This window comes from Panthera pardus, unplaced genomic scaffold (assembly GCF_024362965.1).
Source record: "Panthera pardus isolate Hobbes unplaced genomic scaffold, ASM2436296v1 HiC_scaffold_2, whole genome shotgun sequence".
Classification (NCBI taxonomy): Eukaryota; Metazoa; Chordata; class Mammalia; order Carnivora; family Felidae; genus Panthera; species Panthera pardus.
Window position 1 is genome coordinate 84,075,315 of NW_026526765.1, and position 23,161 is coordinate 84,098,475.

General features: G+C 34.6%; 1 long non-coding RNA gene across 1 annotated transcript in view; it reads left to right on the forward strand.

Annotated features, from left to right (window-relative positions):
- The window catches only part of LOC109254673 (uncharacterized), a 98,834-nt gene that overhangs the window by 21,249 nt on the left and 54,424 nt on the right, over positions 1 to 23,161 (forward strand). Inside the window, exon 2 of the long non-coding RNA XR_008423801.1 lies at positions 7,105 to 7,168. This is a non-coding gene — a long non-coding RNA (uncharacterized LOC109254673). The remainder of the gene's footprint in view (positions 1 to 7,104; positions 7,169 to 23,161) is intronic.

Genomic DNA, 23,161 nt, shown 5'->3' on the forward strand with positions numbered 1-23,161 from the left:
TCTATAGGTTCTACTTCAGGTCTAAACTTGGAAGATAATATTAGCCATTCAGGGTGTTTCCTATCCATTCCTATGGATGGAAATCTATGCCTCTGGGGTTGTGCAGTGGTTGACCCCCCCATTGGGGTCACAATTGTTATCTTGCTCCCTGCCTTTGCCATTACCTAAACTGGCATTTGCAGAGGGCATCTATTTACCTAAAGAATTAGGCTTTGGGACCAAGCACATCCCTCCTGTATTCTTCTGGACCTACAGGGCCTCTCCTTTTCTTCCAGCTCTTTGAATGGCCTCATTAATGCACAAGACATTGCAATTGTTTTGCCTCTCTCTTGGGTCACAGGAAACTTGAAGCTTTCCCCCTGACTTACTGGATCATGTTTTGTGTCAGAACTATATGGCTAGACACCTCACTGAGCCATCCTTCTGCTCCATCTCCTGGACCATCCATGCTGGTTGAGAGGGTAGCACTAGGGTGATAGAGCTTTTCTGACCACTACGTTAAATGGTGAGGGTTAAGCACCAGTCCTCTTTGTCCTTTGGTTTTCCCAAACACATTTTTACAAAACGAATTATGTTCTCCTCTTCTCTTATTAATCCTTTAAGGAGCAGGACAATGGATCCTAAGTGTAAAACAGATATTTAGGGTGGAATTACTTTGAGTACTTGTAATTATACTTCATGATGCCATCCAAATTTTTAGAAAAGACTATTACAGAATAGGCATGTTTACATATCTAATCAGCTATCAAGTTAAGGGTCATTACTATTGAAACTGTGTTACCCTGCAATGAGATAGGTGGTATTGGGGCAGTTACTTCTGTTTGGAGCAGAGGAGAACAGAGCACATTCTTGTTCTATAGGAAGTCTTGATAGCATGGGAAAAAGCAGACTTCTCTGTGACTTATCCCAGAGTAATCTTGAAGAGTACCGAGTAGTGTCAGTTGATTTCAAAGTGAGAAAACCAACTCAGTAGGGTTCTGAGTTGTAACTGATGAGGAGTCAGGTATCCCTTAGTGTAGAGGAAAGTAGTTTCCTTAATTCCCTGTTTTCTTCAGGGCACCATTTCTAATAGTAGCCAGACTAAGATTTAGCAGGCAGATATCTTCTTTTGAAACATGAATGTTTACATTCTCATAATTTTATCCTCTTCAGGGAAGGAACAGGATTAGTGAACGCATGTCCTAGTTATTCACGTTCATCACTTTTATTCCCTAGACCCAAAATATATGAATATAGTGCTGAGGGGCTAGCAGTTTACTTTCCTTTAAAATTTAAGAGCAAAACAGAGAAAACAAAGAGTTATAGGAAAACCTGCAATTTAGTGACATTCCATAAGCAAAAGATTCAATAATACTGTTGAAATAACTTCATAGTGAATTCAAACTGAATAATCCTGGGTGGCTCATCCAGTTAAGCATCTGACTCTTGAGTTTGGCTCAGGTCATGATCTTACAGTTCGAGGACTGAGCCCCACATTGAGCTCTGTGCTGACAGCATGAAGCCTGCTTGGGATTTCTCTCTCTCCATCTCTCTGCCCCTATCCTGCTCAGACATGTGCTATGTCTCTTTCTCTCTCTCCTTCTCTCTCTCTCCAAATAAATAAACATTAAAAACAAAAACAACAAAAATCTGAATGATCCTATTCAATCAGGTAAGTCTTGTAAATGGACTCAAAGGGGTGAAAAATTGCAATGTCTTTGTCAAAATTTAAGTTGGCTAAGATACAAGATAGATGAACACAGGGCAAGGGAAAATAAAAAGAGAGGGAAGCAAGAGACTCAACTATAGAGAACATACTGAGGCTTGGTGGAGGGAGGTGGGTGGAGGATGGACTAAATGGGTGATGGATATTAAGAAGGACACTTGTTGGGATGAGCACTGGGTGTTATATGTAAATCATGAATCACTAAATTCTACACCCAAAACCAATTTTACTATATTTGTTAACTAACTAGAATATAAATAAAAACTTGAAAAGAAGTTGAGGTGTATAGTATTATCACACTATTAAAATTTATGTTCACATTTAAATCAATTCCGTTTCTATGAAAGGAGAATCAGGATAATTTAGAATATAAAATTAAATCACATTGCCAAAGAACTCTTTCTGTATGGTTTGGAATGAATACACCAAACATCTAGCCTTTTTTTAAAAAATTATTTTGCATACAGTAAATGCTAAATAAATGCTTGAATCACTTTAGAAAACCATCTCTCCTCATATCCGTAAGTGCCCACAAATTATTTCTTCCTGAAGGATTTTAGATGAGTCTGTGAGGACATACTATCCTTAACAATAGAATTTATTGGTTTAAAACATGTCAATGTAGTAATATGATAAATAAAATTATGTAATCTGCAAATATCTGGCAGAGAGCTACATAAATAGTTAAACATTAGTTTGTCTGAAAGTTACATGAATAGAAACAAGAAAGTGTGTAATGAGATCAGGAAGCTTCTAAGCATCTGAAAATAAAGGTGCTGCCACAGAGACGAAAAAAATTTTTGAAAATGCAGTCTGATGACATCAAAGGAAGTATTTACTTCTTCATTTTGGGGTTCCCAGTTTTTACTGTTCCCATTTAGAGGCTACACAGTAGCTCCTATCATCTACTTAAAACCTAAATGTTCATCCTGTGAAAATAAATATCTGACTTATGCTATTGTAGGGAAATTTATATATAAATCAACATAATACTGACTTCAATAGCAAAAGAATAGTTACTGAATCATTAATTGTAGCCATGAAAAATCTAGGCATTGATAATAGTACCCTTTTCTTTACTTATATAATTGTTAAAATAAGCTCTATTCAGAAATGCAAATTATTTTTCAATGCAAATACAAAGCAAATGTAGATGTTTTTCCAATGTATCAATGCTTTTTTAATATAGCAGAAATAAAGATGTTATGTATAATATTATAATGATATATTTTGTGACAATGTTACATGAAGACTTCTTAGTGAAATTGATGAAAACATGCATGCTATTAAAAATCAACTTAAAAAAACAAGCTAAACTTAAAAAAATGTTATAGTTGTGACATATAACCACTAGGATATTTCTAGAAGTGGTATCATACTTAACACCCAACTTTGCCTTTTTTCACTTTCACACTTATAATCTTGTGTTCTGCCATGATCAAACAGTGTGCCCAAGGCTACTGCTTCTCTGAGATGGTATTTCTGGAAATGACCTTATAATACTATCAGAAATACTGCTGCCAACTTTGATAATAGTGGGCACAGAAAGGTCTAGGACTTTATTGTAGAGACAAGGCAAAACTACCAGAAAATGTTAAAATTTAGAGTCTCTGAAGTTTTACCCCCCCAAAAAACGTACACACAGTCACATACATGACTTCAAAAAAACTAACTTCCAGAGGTCAAGTTTGTATTATATATATGACAGTACAATTTGTTGAATGATGTAAAAAGTTCTCTATGCCTTGTATGTGCCTCAGGTACTCAGAACCCAGAAGTTTCTCTGGAAATTTAAGACCAATAATCCACCAATATTGATATTTTGGGATATCTGCATTATAATTTTTTTTTCAGTGCATGATTTCTGAAGGGCACCATAAATGCTTCTGAATTCTTTCTTAAAGTTTATGGATAAACTGAATGGTTGAAAATATCTTAAAAGTTGGTGAGTCAACTAGAGAGAACCTGGTGAAGAATGTTCATCTACTCAACATTTTCCATAACCAGCCTTAAGTCAAAAATTTGAAAAAGCAAACACAATAGCTATTTGAGTCATTCTTCAGCGTGTCAATCAGTGATAGAAGAAACCAATGCCAATAAAGGACCCAAGATTAGTTGAGATTTCACTGAAACATTTGGATTATAACAAATCCTTCAGGCTTAAGTTAGGTAACAGTAACTGTCCCTTTCCATCATGGATTTAGACTACACGTTCCTTTATAGCAGGCATTTTATTTTCTTAATGATTACATCCCTGGCGTCTAAGACACAGACATTCGATTCATATCAACTGAATTGATGAATGAGTGAATGAGTGAATGATTGAAGAAAGCAATTGAAATACTTTTTCAGCACGTCATCAAATTATAAGTACTTTACAGTTCTGCCTAGCAAAGCACGTTCTACTATAGAACATAATGTGAGAATAGAATGGGTAAAGATATAATAAATGGGATATTTGTTAAGAGATGCTCATTCAAAACAAATCTTTGCCTGAGAGGCAAATATGAGTCAAATTAGTTTTATCTTTTCACAGTGTTATAATTCAGATGTTGACTCTCAAGTGTTTCATTCTATTAAGGGAGCCCTCTTTATTTTTCTTAATCTTGCTGTAAATTTATATTGAAATTAAATAGTATACTTTTATTGAAAAAAACTCTTGAGTAGAAAGCTATTGTGTGGATATTTTAGTAAAAGAGTGAAGAAATCTGTGCTTGATTATTTATTTGTAGCTCTGTTAAATTATGTTAAAATAAAGCAAGTAAGCCCACATAACTAGGCCTTAAAGATTACATGATTTTTATTTTTAGAGGAAAAACCCCTCATAAACCACAGTCCAATTATTCAATTTTGCTTACTAATTATGGAAACTTCTCATTTCTTGGCCTCAAGCAGTAGATGATACATCTCTGAAGGGTGACACAAAATCTGTCACCATCTATGGCTCATTTTATTCAATGTAAATATTTTTGGAAAACAAAATAAATAGTTTAGAAATTCCTACATTCAGTGTGGTTGATATATGCATCATTTCTGATATGTGAGCCTTCGTTCATACTGTCCTTTAGATAAGGTTGTGGGCTGTGCTTTTTCTCCCCTAGGACAGTGAAAAACACAGAAAGGCATCAGTTGGAACATAATTATAAACATGTTTTCTCATAATAAAAGCTGGTGTTTAAGCTATCAATAAAATTAGAATTAAATTGGGCCAATAGCTCATATTTTTAGAACCATCATGTGAGAAATTGTATCTCTTTCTTTCCTACATGGCACAAAAGGAATATTGCAGCATAACAAGTTGATATAAAGCTCCTTCCATGCTTTCTCAAGTGTCCTCTGAAGCAGCTCAAAATTCAGAGCCAAATTAGAATCTTCAAAAAAATGTTTTAAATGTTTAAGATTATAGAGAGGATTGATGAGACCGTGTGTATGGAATTTTCTATGCATTCATAGAATCCTGTACTAACTAGAAGTGTTAAAACTTCAAACAAGTTTCATAGCAAACATCACTTATAGGATGTGGAGCTCACACAGTTATTTGATTGGAGATAAAGACTTGAGGAAGTGTTTTCACTTTAACTTAAATACTAACCTAGGAAGACTGGCCCTATATTTATGGAGTAGTTATTCTTGCCATTTTGAATTTTTTCAGAAGTCCTCACTGCATTGTTTTAAGAGCTTTATGAGAAGTTAGGAGCTTGCTAACTTAGGTCTTGAGAATATATTCGTGTACTCTAAACGCACTTTTCGTGAAATCATACTTTTTATTTAACTATGTAGACTACTTAACAAGTATGAATTTAAAAGAAACTGATGATAGTGATTCCTTGTTTATTGTTATTGGTGGATAATATTGAAAACAATTTAAAATAAGTAAATTACTAGAATTTTTATCACCCTTCACGTCATGTATTACTTAAAAAAACAAAACGAAACAAAACATTATTTTTAACTTTTTGAGGAACCTCCGTAATGTGTTCCAGAGTGGCTGCACCAGTTTGCATTCCACCAACAGTGCAAGAGGGTTCCTCTTTCTCCATATCCTCGCCAATACCTGCTGTTTCTTGTGTTGTTGATTTTAGCCATTATGACAGGTGTGAGGTGATATCTGATTGTAGTTTTGATTTGTATTCCCTGGTGATGAGTGATGTTGAGCGTCTTTTCCTGTGTCTGTTGATGATATGGATGTCTTCTTTGGAAAAATGTTGATTCATGTCTTCTACCCATTTTTTAACTGGATTATTTGGTTATTATGGGTGGTGAGCTTGCTAAATTCTTTATAGATTTTGGATACTAACCCTTTATCAGCTATCTCATTTGCAAATAACTTCTCTCACTCCTTAGGTTGTCTTTTAGTTTCATTAATTGTTTCCTTCACTGTGCAGAAGCTTTTTTATTTTGATGTAGTATCAGTAGTTTATTTTTGCTTTTGTTTCCTGTGCCTCAGGAGATGTATGTATCTAGTAAGAAATTATCATGGCCATTGTCAAAGAGGTTCCTGCCTGTGTTCTCTTCCAGGATTTTTATGATTTCATGTCTCACATTTAGGTGTTTAATCCATCTTAAATATTATATGTATGTTAACTAGCTGGAATTTAAATGAAAATTTTAAAAACCATTTAATTATTTTGTGAAATCAAGGTGGGGAATATTTTGAGAATCATGTTTAACTTGAAACAATAAATAATTTAAAAGATATAAATGTGAGACAAAATTAATAATATTTAATTAAAAGTCAGAAACAACTTCCTGACTGGGCATTTTTAAAAGAAGAATCATATATAAATATTTACAAGTTTAGATATTACTAAAGAGAGGACCTGGATAAATACCAGTCTAATAATGTGTTGCCTTATAATGATGTATTCTACAATACAGCAATAGAAGAGATTCAAGGGCTAGAATATTAACTTGTCAGATCCCATGTTTTGTAGAGTATAAACTACAATGCTTATGTAAGTAAGTATATTAAGCATCAAAATGACTAGACAAATCTTAAATAAAGGGTTATATATATGTGAATGAAGTCAATATAATTCTGCCTACTGCATGTTAGTTGAATTGGATGTTGAATGTTTTAACTTTAGGGAATATTTTAGACCATTTCAAGTCTTATAAAACTGATAGAACATCAGCTAGATTTCCTATATATAATTTCCCTTGTTAAATATAAAAAATATAAATATAAATATAAATATAAATATTTTTTTCAGGATAAACAAAAGTTATTGAGCTGGAGGTGTCATGATAGGGGAAAGATCATACTATTAATATCAGCTGGATTATAAAATAAATGGGTACACATGGATACATCTCAGTGTCTTGTTATTTTTGTGCCTTGACTTCGTTTTATCTGTAGCATCTGTTACTACATAACATATTCTCTTTCCTCTCACTAGACCGTGTACTTTGTGAAAATAAGAACCCCATCTTGTTTGTTCATTTCTGGATCCTCAGAACCTGGTATGTAGTAGGATTTGAAAAATATTTGTGGAATGAAATAATTGACATTAAAATTTATATAGATGCATTTATCAAAACATCTATGGTCTTACATAAATAGAAAAGATAGTGACACATATTACTTCCAATGTTTGCCATAGTATTTCTCCCTTATGGTTCCTCTTGTTAGTTTATATTTATTGGTATATGTGGATGACTTCATAGATCTTTTCATTTTTTGTTGTTGTTTTCTTTTTTTTTGCATTTATAAAATACTTTAATCTTTCTTTTTTTTAATATGAAATTTATTGTCAAATTGGTTTCCATACAACACCCAGTGCTCATCCCAAAAGGTGCCCTCCTCAATACCCATCACCCACCCTCCCCTCCCTCCCACCCCCCCCATCAACCCTCAGTTTGTTCTCAGTTTTTAAGAGTCTCTTATGCTTTGGCTCTCTCGCTCTCTAACCTTTTTTTTTTTTTTTTTCCTTCTTCCCCTCCCCCATGGACTTCTGTTAAGTTTCTCAGGATCCACATAAGAGTGAAAACATATGGTATCTGTCTTAGATCTTTTCAAAGAAAACATAGATATTAGGAAACTCACAGAACATTAAATTTATAACTAGCTATTTAAAGACTAGAGTAGGGAACAAGAAAAGATATCCCAAGCTAAAAGGAATGTGTTTTATTTTCCACTGAATTTTAGTTAGCTAATAATAATTTATGAACAAAATTATAGACTCATCTCTAGGGTATGCGGTTCCTGGGTGTGGTGGTTCTATAAAGAGCAGCAGAATGACTTTCTTTTCAATATGCAGTCAAGGATTACCTTTAGTCTAGGTATTTCAATGAAGAATAAAATAATTCTTTAGTTTTGAAGAGGAAAGAGAAATGGTTAAAGAGACAGGCAGGTTTGGGACACTAGGTGATAAAATTTACTTTGATTTAAAAACTTACACAAAAAACATTTTCATGATTTTAGCTCACTACTGCATCATTGATATTTAACACTTATTTATAAACAACCAAAGACTACATACTAATAAATATATTTCTGATAGATGAATTTCTTTTACCTTTTGGTATAATCATGTATTATTTGCGAGTATTTCAGATGCCATAAGATAATTTTTTTAAACCTTGTGAATTTGTTTTATGGATGAGACTAAAATCACATATTCTAATCTCACTTCATTTAATAATTAAAAACAAACTTCTGCTCCTCAGAACATATGGGTTCCTTAAGAATTCCTCAAGAATTGGTTTCACAAAATAGATAACTTAGGTAACAAATAGTGGGTCATATTGATTTTATTGTATGAGAGTTTTCAGTTTCTTAGAATTATGCTCCAGTTAAAGAACTTTGAAAGTACCCACAAAATGAAACAACACAGTTTTATAAAACATAAAGTTTTAATTAATGTTCTATGGAAAAGACATTACGCTATTTTTTTCCACTAAATTTACCTAATTCTTTACATTGAATTAATCAGGATTAATCAGATATTTTTGTGTCATGAAATATTTCCAGAATTATACATTGGAGGTAATGATAATCCTGGAAGTAGACATGGAATTCTGTGTTTTATAATGATATTTAGCATTAAAAATTGAAGTGGTAATTATTAGCTCTTTCCTTCAATTGCCTGAGCATCTAGACTAAAAGTGACATTTTTACCATAGTTATTTTGACAAATAACTCAATTCTTTTATTCATTTTGAACATAATTTTTACATAAGCAAATTTCTAAAACTTTCGGAGCCATAATTCAATTGTAATTTACTGGAGAGAGATGTCATTTTAGAATAGACATTCTCATGTTGCATCCATTTATTCATAACTTTTCAATCCCCCACATGGCTAATATCCTTGTTCTAGATTATTTTTCTTCTTGTCCTTTATAAGTGAACTGGACATCTATGGAACTCAAGCTTACACCCCTTTTGTCAACACACACGTTCTAGCTTAAAATATCTGTATGAGATCTTTAATTCCCTGATCATTATTATTATTATTTGTTTGGAGATTGTTTTTATCACATTTAGACTTAATATTCCATACATAGCTACTTGGGCATCAATTTCAACCTTTAGAACTGTTAGCAGAAATACATAGGTCTTTGAAAACATGGGAAGCATTAAAGCAATGGGGACATTCTGGGCTGATATTTTAGTATTTGCCACAAATTTAGCTGGCAGTTACTTTAATTAAAAAAAAAAAAAAGCTAGAGTAGAAAGTTATTCACCGGGAGGTAAGTGAAGACCACCAGGAATCGGCTAATAACTTATTCTTACATTAGACTGAACCTAGGTCAAAAAGGTAAGCATCTAGCTATTACACAGCCAACTTTATATCATTCAAGTCAAGCTTGAAAAAGCAGGTTTCAGATGTTGACTTTTGCTTTCCCCTGATATATGTGATCTTTGGAGGAGAAAAGGACAGCTTTAGGCTCTTGGTGCTGGCATTTTCATGTCTTTCTCAATACCGCAACCATGCTGTGTCCTTTGGAGATGTTCTTTTACTGGACTGCTCCCCAATGAAACTGGGTCTTGAAGTGTCAATGGTATCAAGAGAGATCATAGGATACCCCTCTAAATCTGCCTCTGGTTGATGTCAGTCCTGCTAGCCCTGTGGATTCTGGTCATAGCTGCCAACTTTCTCTTTGAAACTTCTTCCTTTTCATTATGTTTAGGTGCCTCTCAAGTCACCGAGCTTTGGTCCAGACTCAAAATCAAATTTCTTTTTTCTCGTCTCTCCCTGACTGATCTCAGAGATATTACAAAGCACATTAAATCTCCAAAGAGAGACAGCACTTAAAAGTGCTATTTCACTTTTGTGTTAACTCACAAAAGTCAGTATCTCTGACTGATCACCTATGAAAGAACCCTTAAAAAGAACAGTATCACATTAAAAATTTTTTAAAGCATTTTAAACTGCTCTTTGGGGTCTATCTTCTTTTAGACACTTCCACCTGATATAATGGTGGGGGTCGGTGGGTGGAAACTTGGTCTAAAAAATAATGATTAGCAAATTTAGGAAATTCTTTAAGTTTGGCTGGATACTTTTTGCTTTGTCAGAACTGTCAGTGCGTGCATTTCACCCTTCATTTGACCAGGTCCAATTACTTTATAAGAGTTTCTGTTTTTGAAAAACTGATTTCTTTTGTTGTTTTTTTGTCTCCAACAAAAGAAGTCATGGTAATACTAAAGGTAGACACAGAATTCTTTTTTTGTAAATGTAAAATTAAGAGTATTAATTTATAACAGTTATACCATCTTGAAAAATGTTAAGAAAACTAAAAATTACATGATGGTGAGATTTTATCGAAGAGTGGGAGTCAGGTTAATCAGCTTGGCCAGAACATGGAAATGATCTAATAGTTGTTATAACTTACTTTGCTCTCAAAGAAGAAGATATTAACTTGAACATATTACCAAGAGGACTGAACATCTTGCCGAGTAGATAGAGCAAAGCTCAGAAAAATTAAGCTGGTGCAATCTTTCCAAAATCGTTTTTTTTTAAATACTTATATGTAAAAGTGGAATCTATAAGGCTTTAACTAGATCTTATGGCACAGCGTGAAATACCAAGCAAAGGTACGAGATTAACAATCGTTTTTATTATGTCAAGGGAAAAACAATAATTCTCAGTCTCACATACCAGTAAGAATTGTCCATTTATATGTGGAATCTAAAATAAACAAAGCAAACCAACAAAGGGACACCTTGTAGAAAAAGAGATCACACCTGCGACCACCAGAAGCAGGGAGTGGAGGAAGGAGGAAGGGAAGGAAGGTCATGAAAGGCACAAACTTCCACTAATAAGATAAATTAGTACCAAGGATGGAATGAGCAACATGATGATTCTGGTTACCACTGCTCTTTGATATACCTGAAAGTTGGTAAGAGAGTAAATCCTAGGAGTTTTCATTCCAAGGAGAAAATCCCGCCCCTGCCCAATTTCTTGTATCTATATAAGATGATAGATGTTAACTTCCTGTGCTAATCGGTTTATAATATATATAAGTGAAATGTGTATGCTATATACTTGAAACTTATTCAGTAATGTATGTCAGTTGTAGCTCAATAAAACTGGGAAAAATTTTTGCTGAACTAAATTGGATAGAGTGCACCTGACATTACTTTTCTCTGCAATTTGATTGCTGTAGTCCGAGGTTGCTACACTAGACACTGGGACTGACTCTCCAAATAAAGTGTTAGATGAATTCTTGATCTACCCAGTGAGTAATATTAGAAGCTTTTTGAAGAGTGCAACTGTCTTATACTCTTTGGGCTTATATTTTATATCAGAAATCCATCAGATATTACATCTACATAAACTCAGTTGATAGCTTCTGTAAAGGAATTTCATGTAGAAATGCATGGAATGTGAGAAAATGTTTGTTTTTGTAAATAAATGATAGGAAATCAGATGTTTGATCTGTGTTGTCATGTGGGATCCATGAGCATATATATGAAACCATATGTTTGGTGTCTAGAATTAGGACTATGATTATAGGTGCTCAATAAATATTTGCTGAATGCTTGAATAAGAAAAAAAAAATCATAAAGGGCTGGGAAGTCACATATAGGTTTGACTTCCATAGAGTGTTTCTTATGACTTAAATTTCCCAAACTAGGCATGAGAATTTTAGGAACATTTATTTGATTTTAATTTTTGCAAATGGTGTGTATGTGTGTGTGTGTATGTGTGATCTTCATTTTCTTATCTTTGTAAAGTGAACCTACTAAGAGGAGGAGGTCTAGAAACCAAATTTTGAAGTACCTGGTACATTTAATGTGAAAAATCGCTACAAAGTATGATTTCCCCTCAACTAAGATTTTACGTATTGTCCTCCACATGGGAAAAGCAAACTATTAACTACAAAATATTCTTTCTTCGGTAGTTTTTATTACTGGCATCAAATTGATATTTCTTTTTCTTCCCCCTTGGGTTTTAAGCAACTGCTAGAACCCTTTATATCTTAAACCTTGAGGCAAATTGCATATAAGTATTTATATCCTGAAGAATAACTTTCAAACTTTTTGTACTTTTGGATGGAAGAGATACTACATGTGAATCTAAGAACACTCTTGGAACTTACTAAGTTCTCATACATTGATATAGTACGAGGGTTTAGTTTATGATTCGATTTGCTCCAAGTCAGAGCATTTGACATTTTGATTTCAGATTTTACAAGTGTTGTTACAAATTCTACTTTCTAGCTTGTTCATTTGCACTACTTTTTTTAAGTGAACAGGAGTGCACATCATTGACAGATTTTCCACATTTTGAGATAAGGTAAATTCAAAATCAAACTTAAATCTATATTCTTAATTTTTTAAAATCTATCGGGAGAGAGCACAATGGAGCACAAGCATTAGTATATCATATTGTAGACCAATTATAAATCGGTGCCCATTAAATAAATAGTTAACATCATTGGACAAATAATTTAAAAGGCTTATAAATGCAAAAGGAATGCTTATCTAGTATGCTATTTAAAACTTAGAGGTGACTTGTATGATGACCATAATGTCAGAGGAAGATAGAAATAGCTGTCACATAAACTTATATAATTCCTAACTGGCAGACTGTTTGCTAAGTCCTCAATTTGAAAGAGTCATAAAATTAGATGTATTCTTATAATGTTGTCCTCTTGGTTTTTCTAAAAGGGAATATACCGACATACCATCTAATAATCTTCTTAAATATTTTACATTGTATGTGTATTTTAAGTTTTGAAAAAGTAATAGTTACTTTTTTCAGATATATTGAGTGAACTAATGCAAACTTATGTTTCTAGCAAAAGAGCTGTCTTCACTAAAATTAGCGTGGTAATAGCCAACATTTTTTGAGCAAATGTTACGTGTTAGATACTGCTTTATGCATCCACAGGTATAAACTTATTTAATACTTACAACAGTTCTGTGGGGTAAATACCATCATAAGATCATTTTGAACCTAAGGAAGTTGAGGTATAAAGTTGTAGAGAAAATTCCCACGGTTACACAGCTCCTATAGGTTGGATTCAAAACCAATGCCCTTAATCAATGATTTATATTACCTATAAAATATTTGCAGGACTTCTCATCTCTGTCCTGATCTGTATGGCTTTAGTTGGCGTTGCTTTTCCAGAGGACAAACATTAAGATGAAACCGAAAATTTAGTTTATCATTTGGGATTTCTATTATTTTCTTATTACAAGATACAGGAAAATGTAAAGTCATTTCATAATTTTCTTGTTGTTTTTTGTGGTTTATTTAATTGCATCGAGATTTTTGGTCCTACACTGACCTAACTTAACAACTTAAATGGAGGCAAGCATACCCAAGAGAGGAGAGAAAGATTGATTGTACACACCTCATGACTACATGTATCTGTTCCCTAAAAAGTTGGTTTAAAGAAATGAAAATCCCAAATCTTAAGATATCTCTTAAAAACATTATAAGACATTTCAGTTGAAAAGCTATGTTAAAACATGAAAATTTGGGGTTATCAAATTATTACTTAGATTCTTAATAGTCACTGTCACAGACGCATAGTGTGACACACACTATAAGATCAAAAGGAAAAAAAAAAGCATTGTTTCATTATTTCCGTTTCGAAATCTACAAAGGAAGAAGTTGGGCTTGATGGGAGCTGAAGATGAACATCAGCTGTAGAGGGGAAAAGTGCTGAAATAAACAGAAGTTTTTTATCAGGTAGTGCATTAAGTTTCATGCAATAAACTAATTAACTAAAAAAAAAAAAAAAAAAGCAATTTACACAGATGCCCCGTCAAACACTACAGGGGAAGCACAGATGGGGCACTATCAAGTAGCATAATGCTCCAGTACTCATTTATAAAATCTGCATAATTCTTCCAAACATCTGAAGCCCTGTAAAGAAACACATGCTAAATTTAAAAAAAATATATATTGCTCTAAATTCAAACACTCTTTTACATACTGCAATATATTTGAGTGGGTGAAGTTCTATTTGTGGGTAGTATTTGCCTCACATGCAGTAAAGTTTGGAGATGGAAACAAATGTACAGATACAGGGAATTCCCTGGAATAAGCAATATATCTGCCCGGTACCACAACACACACTGTGTTTTCAGCAGTCGTGCTCTACCTGGTTGAATCATTATAGGATATCTTGAGGAGTTGAGCCATTCACTTGTTCGAAGACAGGTGTAAAATTCAGGAAATTTTATCTATGCTGTAGGAGAGATTTATTTTCTCCTTTTAAATGATATTGTTTTTCAGGCTTCAAAAGCCCATTTTATTTAATTCATATGGATGTTCCTTGTGTTATAATGCCTTTTGGACTGATGTTCAAAGCGAAAGCACCTAAATTTAATAATCACTGCTAAGTGCACCCGTGCATTTTCCTCTAATGATATTAGTGAGCAAATTTATATTGTTTTGCTTTATGCTTATCTTTTAAGGGTGTATTTTTGAAAATGACTCTAGTGCCCTGAGCGGTGTGTGGACCAAACATTAACTAAGTGCCTGACTCTTGTTTCTCTGACTTATGCCTTATCTTTTCTACGAAGATTCTTGATAGTCCTTTATGATTTTCTCGTTTTGCTTTTTTATTTTCACAATGGTGTAAGCCAACACATAAAATGCGAGAAGTGAAGTTTTGGGTTAAGGTTGGGGGCAGGGCACGAAAGCCTCTGTAAGCATTGTTTTCTTTTCCCCCCAATCTCTCTGCTACCTCTATTATAAAACATACAATATGCAATCTCATTGCCTTTGACCTTATTGGTTTCTCTTTCGCATGGGCACTAATAATTAATACAGAGCCACTGAGTGATACGAATATATTCTCTGTTGCATTGTCGAACATGCTAAATAATTTAAAACGCACAGAAGACTCTCTAATGCTTGGTGGGGGAGGTAAAACCATACCCATTTGGAAGGGGCAGGGGGTTGGGGGGTCTTTGCTTTTTTGTTTCTATTGAATGCTTTTCGGCTGTACAGCTGGAAAGGGCATTCCTATAGGACTTTAAAGGCAAAGTAGAAAAATGACATAAAAGCCTTGCTTGGATTTGATTGATGCACTCTCATATTTGAAGTTCACTCAGAGCTTTGTGCTAGAAGGCCTGGGTCACTCTATCCAGCACTCTAATGAGACTGTGTGTGAACACTTCCAGCTTTGTGGGCCTTGCTTTAATCAGAGATTGGAAAACACTCCTGACTGATAGGCTCCAGAATCAGATCTAAACAGAAAATAACATGCTCGATTTGGCCTCTGAAGGTGGGTTGAGCAAATCTTTGTGATGTATTGGAGCATTTGCTGAGTGCAAGTGCACGTGGGGTGGTTCCTATTTCTGTCGGCAAATACAAATTTTTCACTCAGCAGGCGTAATCAGAGCTAACTCGAGAGGAGAAATAACAAAAACTCAACAGCCCTTAGCAACTCAGCATGGCATAGAGGGATTTAAGACTTTAGCATTTTATCTCCATCAGTATGAAAATGTATGAGGAAATCTGAACTTTGAAAGTACAAATAAACACATTTAACACATTGCAAGCCACTGAAACCACTGGCTCTAGCTGGGCACTTTTAATTCTCCTTCTTTTGTTTAATCAATTGTTTATCAATTTCACTTAGGATTTTCAACTCTCGTAAAACTTCTTTCCTAATTTGCACAGCGATAGTTTGGATGAGCAAGGAATAATGCAAGTAGTACCTCCTAATGAGTTACTGGTGCTTAGTGATAATCTGACGTTTAAAATGTTGTGCTAGATGCCAAAAGAGAGTGTCATTCACTGAGGGGCAGAAATTATCCTCATGTGTCATGAGAGATACTAGAAATCCCTGACAGTCACCATTCAAAGTCACCAGGGTCAGAGGTGCTTTTAGAACTCAGTTATAGAACTTATAATTGTTTAAAAATAATGCAATCATGAAAATAACCACAAAGGGTGCATACTCGATGCCTTGTTTACACAATTTTGATACAAATTCTCATTATTTTGTGATTTTCTTATCTTTGTTAATGTCATTTCTTGGAAGCAGTGATATAGCAGAACTTATATCAACGTTTAATATTGAACCTTATGTGCCTTTGAAATCATGTCTGATATATGAGATCTTTCTTAGATAATGTTGATCTCAATCAACATTCTAATTACCAATGTTGCCCAAGCATTGATGGTGCTAAAGTTCTACCAGAAAAGTAGTCATGTGTTTTATTATCCGAAGTTAGACACTTCTAAAATGAAAGAGCTCTATTATTAATGAGGCCAAGGGAACAAGTATACAACGGACCATACTGGGAAAACCAGGATGTATGGCACCTTACCTCCAGGAAACTTCTTACCTATAGGCCAACTCCTACAGGAAACTTTGTTTGAGTGATGTTAAATTCTTCTTGGTAAATCTTAGAAGAATAATTTTTCCGTAATGAAAATTTTACGTTTCATTTTTCTTTGTGTACCTAGTCTTGAGTCAATTGGGTTTCCAACAGCACTCTAAAGATACTTGATTCCACATTTTATAGATTCGTTAGCACTTAAGATTTTAGATATAGTCTTGTTTGAAAATTCTAAGGAAATGTTAGCAAGTGGAAAATACATGCTACATTACTTTTAATTACTATTCAGTCTAACTCCTGGAAGGACCAGAGTGATATAAGTGGTTAAAGGGATATTTTTTCTCTGACTTCAGGGCAATGAAAACATCATCTTCATCATAGAAGTGGGCATTAGACATCCAAATGAAGAGTGGGAAATTAACCTAATTCCATAGAACACAACCTGACTTGTTTTTTTTCAAGTTTATTTATTATTTTGAGAGACAGAGAGCACAAATGGGAGAAGGGCAGAGAGAGAGGGGGAGAGAGAATCTCAAGAAGGCTCCAAACCGTCAGTACAGAGCCCAATGTGAGGCTTGAACACACTAACAGCAAGATCACAACCTGAGCTGAAATCAAGAGTTGGATGCTTAATTGACTGAGCTCCTGAGGAGCCCCACACATCCTGACTTATGTTCTAACCTCAATCTACCTTTTTCCTTAACCACTGGGGGTGTCTATTATGAACCCAAAGAAATTGCCAGATCAAAGGATTCTACCCCCCATAAAGGAGCCAAGGATGTACTGATGTCACAATTGTAAATTCTGGCATCAAATATTCTAGGAAAATCTTTACTTTCACTACTGCCTAGATACCCTCACCTACTCCCTGGATCTGTTTTTCAGAATGCAAATGAATTCCTTGGCTTAGACTAAACTGCGCTCGCTCTCTCTCTCTCTCTCTCTCTCTCTCTCCAGCGGTGTTTAAAAATAATAAACCTGAAACAAGAGAATCTTGTAAACCATCTAATCCCTTTGGCTTTCTTATTGTACAATTTGCGTAAATATTTGCATGCATATGATAAAATAGTTTGTTGAATGAGTAAATAAATAGAACTAAATTAAAAGGTTAATGCAAACATTTCTATATATACCTAAATGAATAATTATACAAACACGTTTTTAAATATTTTACTATTTCTTCCTAAAGAACGTTTAAAACTTTTTTATTTATTTTTGAGAGAGAGAGACAGAGAGACAGAGAGACAGAGAGACAGAGAGAGAGAGAGAGAATCTAAAGCAGGCTCCAGGCTCTGAGCCGTCAACACAGAGTCCAATGTGGGGCTCAAACCCACAAACCAAGGGATCATGAGCCGAAGTCGGATGCTTAACTTACTGAAGCACCCAGGCGCCCCATAAATAACTTTTTAAATTCAAATTGTCATTTATTCTAAAGTTGGAAAAAAGATTATAAGTTATTAAGTACACTCGCTGCAGTTCACTAGTTGGCAAGTATCTATGATTCTACATATGCCACAGTTGTTCTTATTTTTGGACTTTTTTGTTTTAAATAATTTTATGTAAAGTGTATGTAATTTCCTTGTAACTTGGAAAGAGTTAGTAAAATGAAAATGGTTACCAAAGAATCATGCTCTCAGTAAAATGAGGAAAATTTGATTACGTGTTGAGATATCATGGTGTTTAAGATTATAGAAGGTATATAGATGGGTAGACTTGTTTCTGTCATGTGCTTTTTTATGGTATAATTTCAGTATATTTGGGGTTGTTGTCATGTGACATAAATGCTTTAAAAGTAGCAGGCAATAATCTGGTACGATTATTTTTGGTATAATATTATAATATTGTTTATATCCTTAACTACTCCTTTTTTCTTTTCTCTACCTCTAATCTAAGACTAATTTCTGTCCACTCTACTTTCTAAATAGCTGTCAGATAGAGCTGCTTCTCTCTGAATGCCTGTCACTGATTTCCATAGTCTCCTACATGAACCGCTTGCCTCCAGCTTTGTCACTTTTCAATCCATTCTCCACATTGTGAGGATAAGCTTTCTAAAATTCAAATTTTTGACCATTCCCTGCTTACAGCTCTTTGAAAGCTCTCCGCTACTCGGAGATAAAGCTAAACTCTTAAAGTTACTGACAACTTCCTCTCCACCATGGTCCTTGCTGACCTATCACTCACACCATTCTGTCGTTCCTCCAGTGCGCACCCCTGCTCATTTTCCCCCAATACTCTTTCTTTTTAATGCCTTCCCTTTTCCTTCTACATTAATTTAATTATTTCCATCTTTGAGGCTTGTTTTGCCACTCCTCCTGAAAACTTTCCATGATTTTTGAAGTCTGGGTAAGGTGTTCCTCTTTTGTGTGCCAGTAGTAACCTACCCTTGATTTATGATACTCATCCATTTATTTATTTGAACTCCTGCTGCATTGTAAGTTTCATAATGTTATTCACCTTTCTTTTCTTGTTCACAATAATAAACCAGGTTTAAGCGTAGTATCTGGTACATAGTAGGTGTTCAGCATTTGTTTGTTTATTTAATATGTGAGGCATCAGCCTCTATGAGAGCAAATTGATATTGAAGACATATACATTTCCATTTTGTTAACCACACTTCCTTACACACTTCTAGGTAGAGATCTGGCTTCAAATACATGAAGTGATTTATAAACAAATTCATTATTTGATTTTGAGTGTTGAGCCACCCATTCTTGTTATTTGTCTCCTTTATAAATATATTCTTACCTCTTTCTCACTTTCTCTCTCTGTCTCTTTCTCTCTTTGTCTCTGTCTCTGTCTCTCTGGTCCTGGCTGTGTTTCACAGTAAAACGAGTCACCAGTGAGTCACAGAACAAACAGTAGGCTTTTTCCATGAAATGTTGAGAATAAATTCCAAAGTCTTTGAAAGAAGAATGTTGACATGGATTCTCACCCCATGTTGGTAGTCATTAACAGGTACATTTTCATTAATGCAGACTTCTCCGTAAAGAAAAAAAACATACTTCATGTAAGTTTATTGCTACTTCACTGTGAAGTGAATGTATACTCACCTAGCTATTAATTTTCTTTTACACCATTTTTAAGACCAGACAGCATTCTTTTTCTTCTCCCTCTCACACTTCTGGGTCTGAATCTTATGTGTCTGAACAATAGTTAGACATTTAACGTTGTTAACATTTAACGTTAGTGATTTGATTGTAATGTTTTCCTCTCTGCAACTGTGACGTGATAAAGTTTATAATAGGAAAATACTTAATATATAATAAATAAATTTCTTCCTTTTTATTTGAATTATTTTCAAATTCCTAAAATAAAGTGGAAATGGAAGAAATGAAACAGGAATAAATCTACTTATCTTAAAAAGGACGAAGTTAGAAGTAAAGAAAATCTCTAAATTCAGGTCAGTTTAAGAATTAAGAGAAAAAATCCTAAGGATTAAATAAGTTAATTGAAATATACATGAATAAATTGGCTAATATATTTAATCAGAAAGATCAAGTACCAAACATGTCCAGAGCCTTGAGACTAGTCTGGTTCATGTTGGACATACAGTTGACGCTGAACAAACACAGGAGGTGCGGCAACGCCGCCCCCGCCCCCCACAAGATAGTCAGAAGTTATGTATACCTTTTGACTCCCTAAAACTTAAATATCAGTAGCTTACTGTTGACTGGAAGCCTTATGATAACATAAGCAGTTGGTTAACACATATTTAGTACGTTATATGCGGTCTATATTCTTGCAATAAAGTAAGCTAGAGAAAAGACAGTGTTACTGAGAAAATCATAAAGAAGAGAAAATACATTTGCAGTACTCTGTATATTTATTGAAAAAAAATCCACATGTAGGTGCATCCGCGCAATTCACATCTGTGTTGTTCAAGGGTGGACTGTAATTTCCGAGCGTTTTATGTTTACTCACAGACCCAGTTCCCTTTCTCTTAATTTTTTATGGATTTGATGAATGGGAATGTTTCAGTAAAGTTTAATTAATATTCACATACGACTTGTCATTTTCTAACACATGACATCCTTTTTTCTGTGATGGGCACAGATGATAAGTGAAACATGTATCTTGAGTGAACAAAATGGTGCTGGTTCCCACAGTACAAGGGGGAAGCTACATTTACTCGACCAGCTCATATTCCCCTCAAAATTGCATAACTGCACGACTGTGCCCTCTGAGTTCCAGGTAAATGTGTCTACTGCATTGGCACTTACACAGTTTGCACTATTACCCGCAGGTAGAATCTCAAGGATCCATTAGAGGGCCAGACTAATAACTTTAAGATAGATTTTACTGAGTAGCCCAACAGTTGGTTTCTATCACAGGAAACAAAGAAACAGAGTTAATATACTCAACTCAACTCAAGCTCCCTCCGCTCTATTATTTAATTATATAAATACAAAATGTTTCACTACTGCCTCTGTTTGTATGAATGAAATCATACAAACTTGGGAAAAGTCAGGTGTTGATTACTTACTACAACATCTACACGGAGTTTACTTGCTGAGAACAAGTGCATCTTTCCACTTCACTTTAACTTGTGGAAATCTGACAAAATGAAACTCATTTTAACTAATGGTTTTAAAAGCGTTTTATGTTTCTTTGTACTTTTTATAAAGAATTATCAGCTTTCTTTTTTTATTTACATTTTTTAATGTTTATTTATTTTTGAGAGAGAGATAGAAACAGAGCACCAGTTGAGAAGGAGCAGAAAGAGAGGGAGACACAGAATCCAAAGCAGGCTCCAGGCTTTGAGCTGTCAGCACAGTGACTATGGGGCTTGAACCCACCAGCTGCAAGATCATGACCTGAGTGGAAGTCAAGCTTAACCGACTGAGCCACCTAGGGCCCCCAAAATATCAGCTTTCTAGTAGCACTAATAGACATGTAATTTAAAAATGTCCCAAACTGGTTTAGTTTTCAACTAAAAGTTCAAGATGTTTCCAGAGGTCAGACTAATTGTGACTGAATCATCTCCCTCCCTCCCCTAGACCCTCCCTTTTAAAAAAGTGGCACTCTTCAGTAAATAATGTCATCATCATGATAGAAGTTGCTCATGTGGGTTGAGAATAGTTTATTACAAAGAGAACTTGATATTTGGTTGGTAAAGGAGTAGAGATTGGAATCAGAGGAAATCAATTTTGGTTTTCAGTACTTTGGTTCATGTCTTCTTAATGTTTTCTTTTTGTAAAATACAATTTGTTCTTAAAATCAGTATGCCTTATCTACCGTGTTGCACGTAAGGTGATACAGAAAAAACAAGCTAATAACAAATGAAAGAGCTGCTTTTGTTTTTTTTCTTCTAAAATTCTAAATATTCCTACTTAAATATTATGCTGGCTTTTAAGATACATTTTAAGTTCTCTCAATTTCAGGCAAATTGTGGAACGGATTTAGATTATGGTTACAAGATATAAAAATATAGAAGAGGTAAAATAGAACTTCTAATCATTCAACTACCAAGAAGTCAAACTGAAAAAAGCCATTTCCTTTCCAAAGAAAAGAATCTCAATGTTTTTAAATCAAGGAGGAAAAAAAAGCAAAGGTCTAACTGCCATGTAAACTCATTTTAAATGTCATGTCTTATTAGAACCTAATGATCAGAATGCCTATTTCCCCCTTTTGCTTGAGCTATCAAATTTGTCAAAATTTTATGATAATTCATCCCATCATTCCTTAGACATTTAAATGACAGACAGTCATGGTAAAGGGGGAAAAAGCCTCTGTAATCCTACTCCTCATGTTAAAACTGCCTCCAGAGAGGTTTTAAAAATATTCCATATTATAGCATGTGGAGCCGCTCAACTTCTCAGTTCCACTTATGATTCCCTGCCTTTTTGGAAAATGACAATAAATTGGCTATCTACTATTCTTGACCTTGTGACTTCTGAACCATGGCTGACCAAATCTTTGCTGACTTGTTTAAGTCAGTAGCTCTAGTATCTCTTAGATCCTTTCCCAAAGGGTCCGAAGCTTTCTCTCTCCTGAACGGGTAAGCTCCCCCTCTAGTGTTCAGTGCTCATCAGATTATTCCTCCAACAAATAAGGGAACTGCCCGGTTTGGGGCTCCCTCTAGACAGACATAGCTTGGAGTGACATTTATAAGTGTTTAATAGCACAAAGAGGAAAAGGTATGCGTGAATTCTACATTTTGAAATATGTTCTTTCCTTTTTAAAGCGTCCCAACTGTTTGCTTCTGGAACTCTAGGAAGTGCTGTTTTGTGCGCCTTGCAGGCAGAATGTAGGCTGAAGAGATAGGATGATTTTGGAAACTATAAGATGACCTAGTAAAAGTGATCCTTTCTGTTGAGAAATTTGAAGCCTTGTTACAAATAAGGGACTTCTTACTGAAAGCTGACAACCCAGGAGCTCTTTATTTGCAGACCAACTACCAATAGAGGACCAAGATTGGGGAGTATGGAGGGTTGGAGCCTCCAGCATGTTTTTTTTTTTCTTTTATATAAGAATTTTGAGAAGGGCCAGTTAAAGAATTAAAACCCCTCTATTTGCTGTGAAAAAGAGCTTGGGTAAACAAGCTCCTGTACTCTACACGGCTTATTCTTCCTCTATCTGGAACAGAACCACTGGGTGGCAGGGCGGGGGTGGGGGGGGGGGAAGTACAATGGATATTGGTGATAGTTTTAAAGTATGTTGGTCTCAGAGGTTAAAAGTTCAGCCACTTCATTAAATCTA